General features: G+C 31.6%; 1 protein-coding gene across 2 annotated transcripts in view; it reads left to right on the forward strand.

The window, feature by feature from the left end:
- Elk (Eag-like K[+] channel) overlaps window positions 1–10,470 on the forward strand; it is a 477,962-nt gene that overhangs the window by 17,561 nt on the left and 449,931 nt on the right. Inside the window, exon 1 of one of the 2 annotated variants that reach the window (XM_014418388.2) lies at window positions 7,995–8,082. The exons of the other annotated variant lie outside the window; for it this stretch is intronic. The gene's annotated coding sequence lies outside the window, so the exon portion shown is untranslated. Of the gene's footprint in view, window positions 1–7,994; window positions 8,083–10,470 lie in introns of those variants that run through there. 2 annotated transcript variants of the gene reach the window in all.

Here is a 10,470-nt window from a genome sequence, read left to right on the forward strand (position 1 = left end):
GGGTGAGGAGGCAGACCAGACAGCTTGTTGGATAAGATTTGTGAAGGAATGGACTGCGTCATCTAGGTTTTCAGGGGTTTTTAAGAAAACTTTAAGATCGATTTGGTCTGTTAAGATTCGGCGGAAGGAATTCCAGTTTACTGGGCCCCTTATGAATGAGGGTGGTTGTAGTACAGGAATTAGGGATATGGAGATAGTTAGGATTAGTGGACTATGATCTGAAGATAGGTTATCGAGGGGTGAAAGGGAAGTGTTTAGAGGGCCTAAGCCTTTGTGTATAAAGAAGTCCAGGAGGTCAGGGTTACGGTTAGGATCGGTTGGCCAGTATGTAGGAGAATTGGGACAAAGAATGTTGCATCGGAGGGAATTGACAGCAGACAGGAGTGATCGGCCACAGGAATTGGTGGTTCTAGCTCCCCATTGTTGATTTTTTGCGTATATATACTATTAGTTATATACTGCCGAGTATATAACTAATAGTATATACCCCTAAGAATAAGCAGGAAAAAACAAATTAAAAAAAGAATACTGTATCAGCACTTAAAAATTACACATTTTATGGTAAATTATCATTGTAATTTTAATAATAATTATATTCCTTACAAATATAAAATAAAATCATGGAAAACTGGCCGTTATTTACAAAGCTACAACATTTTGTTCTTTGTAAACATATTTTGGTTAATTATTTTGGTACTTACGTACTAACACCACCGCAGCAAAAATTCTGCTAATGCGCCAATCTACACCTAAAGATTTTGCAACAAATTATAGAATAAAAAACTTCATGTAAAATCAAAACACTTTAAAATTCAAAACATTTTATTTATGTAAAGTAGTCAATCAGATTTCGGTGGAAAATGGGCCGATATGGAATTTAATATAGATTCAAAACAGTCTCTATTTTCTTTTGCCTGATGCTGTCACAATATGAGATCACAATTATTTACGTTTAGTGAACAAACTTTCATCAATTTCCACAATGCAATTTGGCCCACATATCTTCTTCTTTAATTTATTTTCCATATCAAAGATAAATAATTCACGTATGTAATTATTTCAGTCTATAACAGTTTTGTTCGATAAATCAAGCTGCTTTTCACAAGATTTAACCGATGTCAGTTCCTCCCACCAGCAGTATATGAATCTTAAAGCTGAACAAAATGGAATTCTGCACAACTCAAACCAGGTGTCTATTTTAAGTTCCACTTGATGATCATACTGTCTTAAATTACATTTTCAAAAGTTACTAAAATTTTTAGGTAAAATATTTCGCTACTGAAGACATAAAATTATATCTTGTTCTGTTTTTGGCAAATCTCTAATACGGATTATCGTAGCACTAAAAAGTGGGGTCAAAAATCAGCAAGCAACAAGGATGATTGCTGTGCGCAAACTACAAGATGGTTCTTTATTAGCGCATTAGCAAAGTTTTTGCTGCAGTGGCGTTAATACGTAAGTACCATTATTTTCAAGTATGAAGCTTTGTCATAGACCTAGAAAAAAATATTTTAACTCAATCCCAAATTTGAGGTTTTCAATTTCAGGATAATTAGAACCTTAAATTTTTTTTTTATATAATTTATTTATTGTTATTTACAATTGTATACATATATACACATCAAGTAAATTTGCTGTAAGTGATATTATGACTTGATACAAACATGTGGAGAATCTACCCATTGATAGAACCCCAAAAACATTTCTAAAGGAGTAGATCTCGAGGCCATCTTCTTTTCAGACGACTAGGTGCATTATTAGGTAGTGAAGGAGAAGCCAGGTTAGAAACGACTTGGTTTGGGTGGTTGGGAAGTTAATTATGGAAGGATTGAGGTCCTGATGAATGATTTGATTTCTGACAAAGTAGGGAGCATTAAGAATTTTACGAAGGATTTTGGACTGTGAGGATTCGAGAGGAATTAGATAGTTTAGTGGAGCCCCATAGCTCAATTCCGTATGCCCAAATAGGCCTTATAATAGTCATGTAGATCAGTCTTTTTTAATGGATTGGAAGTTTGGACCGTTTGTCTAGTAAATGTTGTAATAGTCGGAATCGACGAGCAGTTTCCTGTCTTTTCAGTCTTGCATGAGGATTCCATGTCAGTCGTTTGTCCAGATTTAGTCCTAAGTAACGGATTTGTTCAACAGGAATAAGTGGGGTATTATTAAAAGATACTGTGGGGCAAGACGAAGGGTAAATGTGATTTAATCCTAAAATTAAATTTTAAAAAATGGCTTTTTTGTGTAAAAATTTAGCCATTTTTTTAGATTCATTACCTGTGACATCAACATCAATCTTTTTTCAAGCTCGTTTTAATGATAACATAATAATATTTAAATATTTCCGTAATTTGTTGATATATGGTGTAAGCATTTGCGATGTTTTTTTGACCATAGAAGTGATCCACTAGTTTTTGGATGTTGAAATTAGTTCGGTATACTACAAAATTACAGATTTCTTTGAAATAATATCTTGTTTTTTAATATTAATATCATGTATTTTACAAATAGGTTAACAAAAAATATTATAATTAGATTTCAATTTCTATCAGTAAACTTTGCGCTTAATATAGATTAGTTTAAAGCACAAAATATTTCAGAAAATGTAACCATCATTGGTGTATACAGCTTAAAACAACGTCCATAAGACAATGAAGGCGAAGCATCAGTATATATTTATACGAGAAAATATTTCCATTTATCCCTTGGTGGGATGTACCAAAGCGAAGTCAACTTTTTTAAAAATATTGTATTTGTATTCTTTTTGGAAGAAGATAGTTGACCGGTTGATGTAGATTGCAGATGACTGCCATCCGGACTATAATCTATTTGTATTCTCCTTTTACAATAGTTGGCTGCTGGTGAAGTCAAGGTTTTTTTATTAAATGGAAAAATAAATTAATTTAACAGATAATATTTTTTTAAAAATAATTTAATCTTCTGCTAAGGGTATAAAATATTTTGTTTTCCTTTTAAGGATAAAAGCTCTTACTACTTCTTATCTTCTTTATTTTTTCTTCTTGGGAAACTTTTCGGACCATCCGTCGATCTGCAAATTATGATTTAAGAAGATTTTAGATTTTATGAACCTTTACAATAACTTTTAATTTAAATTATTCTCAATTATATCAAAATTTCGCATATTGCACAAAAAGTGAATTATTTAGATATATTGCTTAAATTTTAAAAGTTACCTATTATTTTACTTCTATCTGTATCTGGATATCGGACTGCACTCATTTATTAATTAGAAAGGATTAACATCTATTTGTTATTATCTGTTCGGGCCCATACATTTAGGTGAATACATCTTGTTATACATTATTGTACAACATCAGTTTTAGGACTAAAGGTATGATAAATATTAGTAGCCAGGACGAATCCTTAAAGGCTTTTAATTGGCTAGTTTCAATTCATTTAGAGGTTGTTGGCAGTTTACAAACTGTTGATAAAATTGTTATATTAATAATAATGTAATTACTGATATAAATTAAAAGCAAATGTAAAGGTTGAGATGAGGAAACTTCTTCTAAAATAAAAATTTGTAGAAGGAATAGATTGTCCGAAACTTTGGCCAAGAACCAAAGGAGATAAGAAATAGTAAGGTTTAATTATTTTCCCTTTGAAATAAAAACAATTATAGTTTTAAATGGAATATGGTCCGGGTGCGGTCAAATTAAACGCAAATATAATAATATTTTGAACTATTTTTATTTGAGCCAACGTTTCGCCCCACCTTGCAGGGCTTCGTCAGGGCTGTTTGGACGGCAGTCTAAGTCAGAGTGATAAAGGAAATTGTCACCATGAAATCAGATTCCTACCTCCTACATACTTTATTATCATACGTTCCTTTCTCACTGATGGATTATTCCAAGTAACCCACAATGGTTCCTATTCATCCTTCTATTCTCAGTCCGCTGATGTTCCTCAAGGTAGTCTCGGTCCCATCCTCTATACTATACACTATACAGCTGACATCCCAACCAATCGTAACACTATTCTCACCACGTATGCTCGCTGTTAATAATAACCCTATAATTGCATCCCAAACTCTCTAATCCCATATCACAGCCTCCGAAGAATGGTGTCGTAATTGGAGGATTAAAATAAATCCCAACAAATCCCATCAAATCACCACGTACCCTTCGTCGTACACCTACCGACTGCCCTACACTATACTTCAATAATGTTGCCCTTACCCCTGTTGAACAGATCCGCTACCTTGGACTACATCTGGGCAAACGATTGACCTGGAATCCTCACACGAGACTGAAAAGACAGGAAACTGCACGTCAATTTCGACTATTACAGCACTTCCTGGATAAACGGTCTAAACTTCCAATTCATTACAAAAGGCTGATCGATATGATTGTAATAAGGCCAATCTGCATATACGGAGTTGAGCTTTTGGGCCTCACTAAACCTTCGAATTCCTCTCGTTTCCAATCCTTACAATCCAAAATCCTTCGTAAAATCCCTAATGCTTCTCACATTGTCGCAAATAAAATAGTACATAAAGACCTTAAAGTTCCATATGTAACCGATCTAGTCCGAACCAGATATCATTCCTTCCATTATAAACTCCCTAAGCACCCAAACCCACTAGTTTTTAACCTTGCTTCCTTTTCCATTCCTGAAAACTCTCCGAGGCACCTGAAAAGAAGCGGCCACGAGACCTGCTAATGTAAAACTTCATTAGAGTGCTACTAATGGGTAGTTTCTCTACACGCATGTATCACTCTATTTTAACTAATTTCACGAACTCTTTTCTTCAATAATCCTTCATGGAAAAGTATCTCCCAGTTGCTCATTTCGAAGTCATGGTTATCGGTAAAGTTGAAAGTGTTTTGAAGATCAGACGGTCAGAAGCCGCCTTGATATTCAGGTTGAGTTCTAGTTTCCGCCCACAAAATTTGATCAGCCAATTGAAAGAAAGTAGAAGGGAGGAAATAATTCCGGAAAACAAAAAATCATTCTGGGGAAAGAGTCCTAAGAGTGCAATTCATGGGAGCAGCAGAAGTCATTAGACCTGCTCAAGCTAAGTAAGCGAACGTAGACCAGATAAGTGATTGTTCTATACTTTGATTATGAATGGCAAATAGCTTTTATGAATTGAATGAATGAATATTAGATCAATGGAATAACAATATTTAAGAAATTTGTCACAACAGCTATAAAATTTCACCTAAAGAAGTTTTTAATTAATTTATATTTTTTTTTTACCTTCACAGGTTTTATTTTTTGGCAAACAAATTCATGCAAGTATTTTTAACACGATAACTTAGTACTCATTAAAAGTTTTTGTAGTCAATATTTGTGAAGTTGTCATGAGAGCAGCATGTGTGCTTGCGTATGTGTGACAGTTTTACTCCCTTCAGTTTATTATTAAGATATTTTCAGAGCTCAGGATGAAAACGCTGATGAGGCAGATAGAGGAGAAATGGCAGGGACAGAATGAGTTTTATAGGGACAGAGCTAATGGGGGAGTATTGAGTGTCTGCTCCACTGCTTTCAGGCCAACTGATTTCTGCCCAGGCTTCCCCTATACCTCGTTATGTGTCAACTCAACCAGTAGCCCCATTATATCTTCGACCTGTCTTTATTTTGAGCAGCACAAACGAGTAATTTTTCGAAAGAGTAAAAACAATAACAAAAATTCTAGATAGCAAAAGTGATAAATTTCCTGAAAAAACTATATGTAGTTTTAAAATACTAAATAAATTTAGTTGGTAATGTAAAGTGGTAGTAACATATGATCATTTATTTTACCTCAATCATAGAATCTCAAATGGACCTACAAAATCACAATTAATTTAGTATTCGATAAACAAGTGAATGAGATTTATAGTAGTAAAATGAAACAAACATAAGAGTAATTAATAAAAGTTTAAAAAAAAAAGAAAGTCTATGTCTTTCAAACCTTTGTAAATGAGCAATTAATATTTCGCTAATTCAGGCTTAAAGAGGACTGATATACCCTTCGTCGCAAACCATCCGACTGCCCTACAGTAAGTATCCCTTAAGAATATTGCTTTTACCCCTGTCCAACAGATACGCTACCGTGGACTGCAAGTGGGCAAACGACTAACCTCGAACCCTCACGCAAGACTGAAAAGACAAGAAAATGCTCATCGATTCCGGCTGTTACAGCACTTGACAAACGGTCTAGTAACTTCCAGTCTATTACAGAAGATTGATCTACAGGACTGTAATACGGTCAGTATGGACAAAGTTGAACTTTGGAGTTCCACTAAACCTTCGCATTCTTATCGTATCCAATTCTTATAATCCAAAATCCTCAATGCTTCTTACTTTGTTACAAATAAAATCATACATAAAGACCATAATGTTCCATATGTAACCGATCTAGCTCGATCCAGAATACCATTCCTTCCATTATAAATTCCCAAACCCACTAGTCTCTAAACTTACTTCCTCTTCCATTCCTGACAATCCTTCGAGGCGTCTGAAAAGAAGATGGTCACGAGACCTGCTAATGTAAAAACGTCATTGGAGTGCTACCAATGGGTACTTTCTCTACACGCCTGTATCACTCTATAATAAAATAGAATCAAGTTTACTGGATTTATGCATATAAATGTACAGGTGTAAATTTCGATAAAGATATTAAAAAAAAAAAGAAAAAAAAAAGAGGACTGGTCATCACATTAGTGAACACCACAGTTTAATGAGTAGGTGCAATAGCTTTAAACAGACTAACCAAATGAAGGGTTCTTTCTAAAATAATAATAACTAGTCTTACTTGTAAAATAATCTTTTCAGCTATAGGAATAGCGTGGTTTCTTTGATATATTATTGATTTTAGTGCAAATCAGTCTTCGTTAAAATATATAGGAAAGATTAATTAATACTTCTTAACAAAATTAGAAATGTAACTATGTGAAATTTCACGCTGTTAAAAACCTTTTAGGATCCGTCTAAGTGGAACATTTGTATGACGAATCTTAAGGTAGTGAAAAAAAATAGTCAATATACTGAGGAATATTTTTTGTTGAGATTTTAGTGGTTAAAATTCGTAATATTGAGGTTAGGATGGTTAAAAATTTATTATATTGAGGTTTGAATAGCTGAAAATTTGTTATTTTGAGTTTTGGATAGCTGAAAATTCGTTGTATTGAGGTTTGAATGTCTAATAATTTGTTATGTTGTGGTTTTGATGCCTAAAAATACGTTATATTCAGGTTAAACCATTTATTCATTGATCTATATCACGACATATACAGATTCCAACTTCCTTAAGACGGTTAATATGAGATATAACAGATTGTACTTTTTTAAATGGTACTAAATACTTTTACAATATTACCTATTTTAAATCATTGTATGATAGTTATACGTTGAAACCAGATATAACAAAATTTAAATAAATCTATTGTCTCGCTGCTTAATGCTCACCTTCAACTATCACTATTAGACGACTGGTACAACGCACTTTAATTATAAACAAAAGTTATTTAAATAACTTAGATGAAACTCCAATCGACTAAATAAAACCGAAAATGGGCTGAATGAGTTTGCAAATGGGTTCGCTGAGGTTCATATCCTTTCACTTTTACTGATCTAGGGATCACAAAGATACTCTCGTCTCTGGTAACATCTTTAGAAAACATTTCGAAATAAAACAAAAACAATTTTTATGTCAGATGTGCCCTTATTCAAGCAAATCAGCAATCAATTGTTCTATCATGGAGATTGACCTATTCACCTAAGAAATTCGCTACAAAAGGGTAATTTCTTTTTTTTGTTGTTATTGCTAATTACTGTCACTTTGAAGCGATAAAATCTCCCATCCACACGCCCCGAAGGTCGGACCTTTCGTTCCTTCCCAACAACCCTACCTTATCTCCTGCAAGGGGATGACATTCCTTACAGATAGTCTATCAATCATTGAGACACCTAAGGTAGGCCGTGGGGAGGGCCCGGGTGATATCGAACCACAGGGTGGAGGGGGCCACCCGGCCGCCAGTAGCTCGCCGAGCTTCCTCCAGCGTCAGTTCCGTCGTAGTTCGGTCATGGAAATCAACAGGTAAACCCGATCAGCCTCCTCGCTATCTCATAAAGGTAATCCTACATATCGATTCTTGCTTCTAGTTGATTTGAATGATCTAAAAATCAATTTTTTTTTTTTTAACTTTTTACTATAAGAAAAATATTTTTTTAATTATAAATTTATAATTTTCTCATTTAAAAATAAATTTTTGTCATTAAAATTTACAACTTTTAAGGAAAAATGTAGTTTTTACTACATTTTCCACTGTTTGTAAAAATTTTGTTAAGATTAAATAAAATAATTTTCTATTTAGTTGTTAATTTATTATTCAATATTATAAATAAACTTCAAATTTCTGGCGATTAATGGGAGGGAAACATAGGAACTTTAAACTGAATCCCCTCTTTTCAACTGCATTCAATCCTTTTCCGCATTCCTGGCGTAGCTTTAAAAGCCTAAGTCCCAAGATCTTTTCTGCATATTCGTAAGTAAATTTTATAATCAAATTAATATTAAAAAAACTTTTATAATTTAACTATAGTTTAATATATTCTAAATATATATATATAAATACATCAAACTTTTTTGTTTAAATAGATTAACGTAATTCAAAATAATTGATTTACAGCACTTTATTGAAACTCAATAATATATCCTTAAGCTTAAGAACACTAAAAATGTTTGTAAAAAAAAAAAAAATTCGTTTATATACCTTTTTTTAAATAAAAATGTGTTGTTCATTATCGAACTTCTTTATTTTAACTTTTAGCATTAAATGTTTTAAATACATCCTCATTGAAATTTATAACAGCTCAAAAATGAAACATTCCAGAAAATGGGATTTCATCAAAAATGTATTTTATTTTTTTATATTAATATTAAAACTTTTTTTTGTTTATAAATGCGAATGAAAAATACATTACGAATCAAGTTTAACTGGATAATAAGCAAGAATGATTTTTAATACAAAATGAAAATCTTTCTGTTGCATTGAGGCTACGTTATGAAATTTACTGAACTATATTGATGTTTCTATATAGTTTTTGAAAAAAATAAATATTTTGTTACTGTTGTTTCAAAATCATTATAAAGGTTATGCCCATTCATTTTCTATTGTTTTCTATAGTAAAAAATCATCCTTATAATAATCCAAACCATGAGTTTTATGAGTATATTAATAGTCCAATGACATATTTTAGTTTAAAATATAGTAATTAAATTCTATTCTATTGTTACTGATTTATTATAAAAATTGTTTTAGTAGTTTTCCCAATATAAAATATACTAATGATTACTAAAATTAATTAATTCACTACGCCTACATCGTTAATCCATATCTAAAAGAAATATATGTATTTATTTTATTTTTTCTAATATATTTAAATCACTTTATAAGTAGCGAAATGCAGTAGGTTTTATTTATATTTTATAATTATCTATAATTTCAAATTTTTAAGTAGTATAAATAGCAAAAAGAAAGGACAGCATCAATTGAAATGCATGATCCAAAAAATGCAAATATTTCATAATCTTCCGAAATTTATCTAATGTATATCACTGTTATGGAATATTAATTTTTTTTTTTTACTTTTTATGTATACTGAATTAAAAACGAATTATCAGTTAAACTTTGCTTCAGTTCCATGTGTAAGGTTAGAAGGACCCCTGCAACGGTTGATAAGACCGAATCCTCCTATCCTCTGCAGTCTTCGCTCTACTCGTGTTTGCTTTGTAACTTTATTGTTGGAAAATTATTTATTTTAAGTGAAATAGAAGGAGTTGAAGATTGATAATGTTCTTTAATAGTATTTTACACGAGATCACTGACTGCTTCTATAAATTATTTTTATCAATTTTATGACATATACATCACTTGCTTATTTTGTCATTTATTTAATATGTTTATCATTTGAATATTCTTTTTTTTTTCTGTTCTATTTATGTTTAAAAGGGGAAAAATTAGAAAAAAAAGAGGAAAGAAAGATATTTTGGGTTAGAAGAGAAAATGTGAAAAGAAAATGATTAAAAAAAAAGGTGGATTAATAAAAAAAAAAAATAAATAAATTATAGAAACTATAAAAATAAAAATGATAAAAAATATATTTATATATTATTTACTTGACCTAGCCTATATTTTGTAAGATTTAAAAATGATTGTTCAACTAGATTTAAGTGGGTATGCTGGGTATTAATTAACCTAATACAGTTGGGCAGTAAAACTTTTTTGAATGAAGTCTTTCTCTCTCTCTAGAGTTATTAATTTGAAATTCATATATCAAACAACCTCTAATTTCGAATTATTCACTAGCTAGTTGTTTAAATAGTGATAGCCACTGATGGTCAAATAGCTAAATAATAAAATTGGTTTGATATTATTTTTTAATAATAAATAAATGTTTTTATTCAAAACTTTACAGCATTGTTCTTAGTGCTACGTTATTGATAAGTCATGGATATTC

The sequence above is a fragment of the Halyomorpha halys genome, unplaced genomic scaffold, assembly GCF_000696795.3.
Source record: "Halyomorpha halys isolate HHAL.00 unplaced genomic scaffold, Hhal_1.1 Scaffold194.1, whole genome shotgun sequence".
NCBI classification, from domain to species: Eukaryota; Metazoa; Arthropoda; class Insecta; order Hemiptera; family Pentatomidae; genus Halyomorpha; species Halyomorpha halys.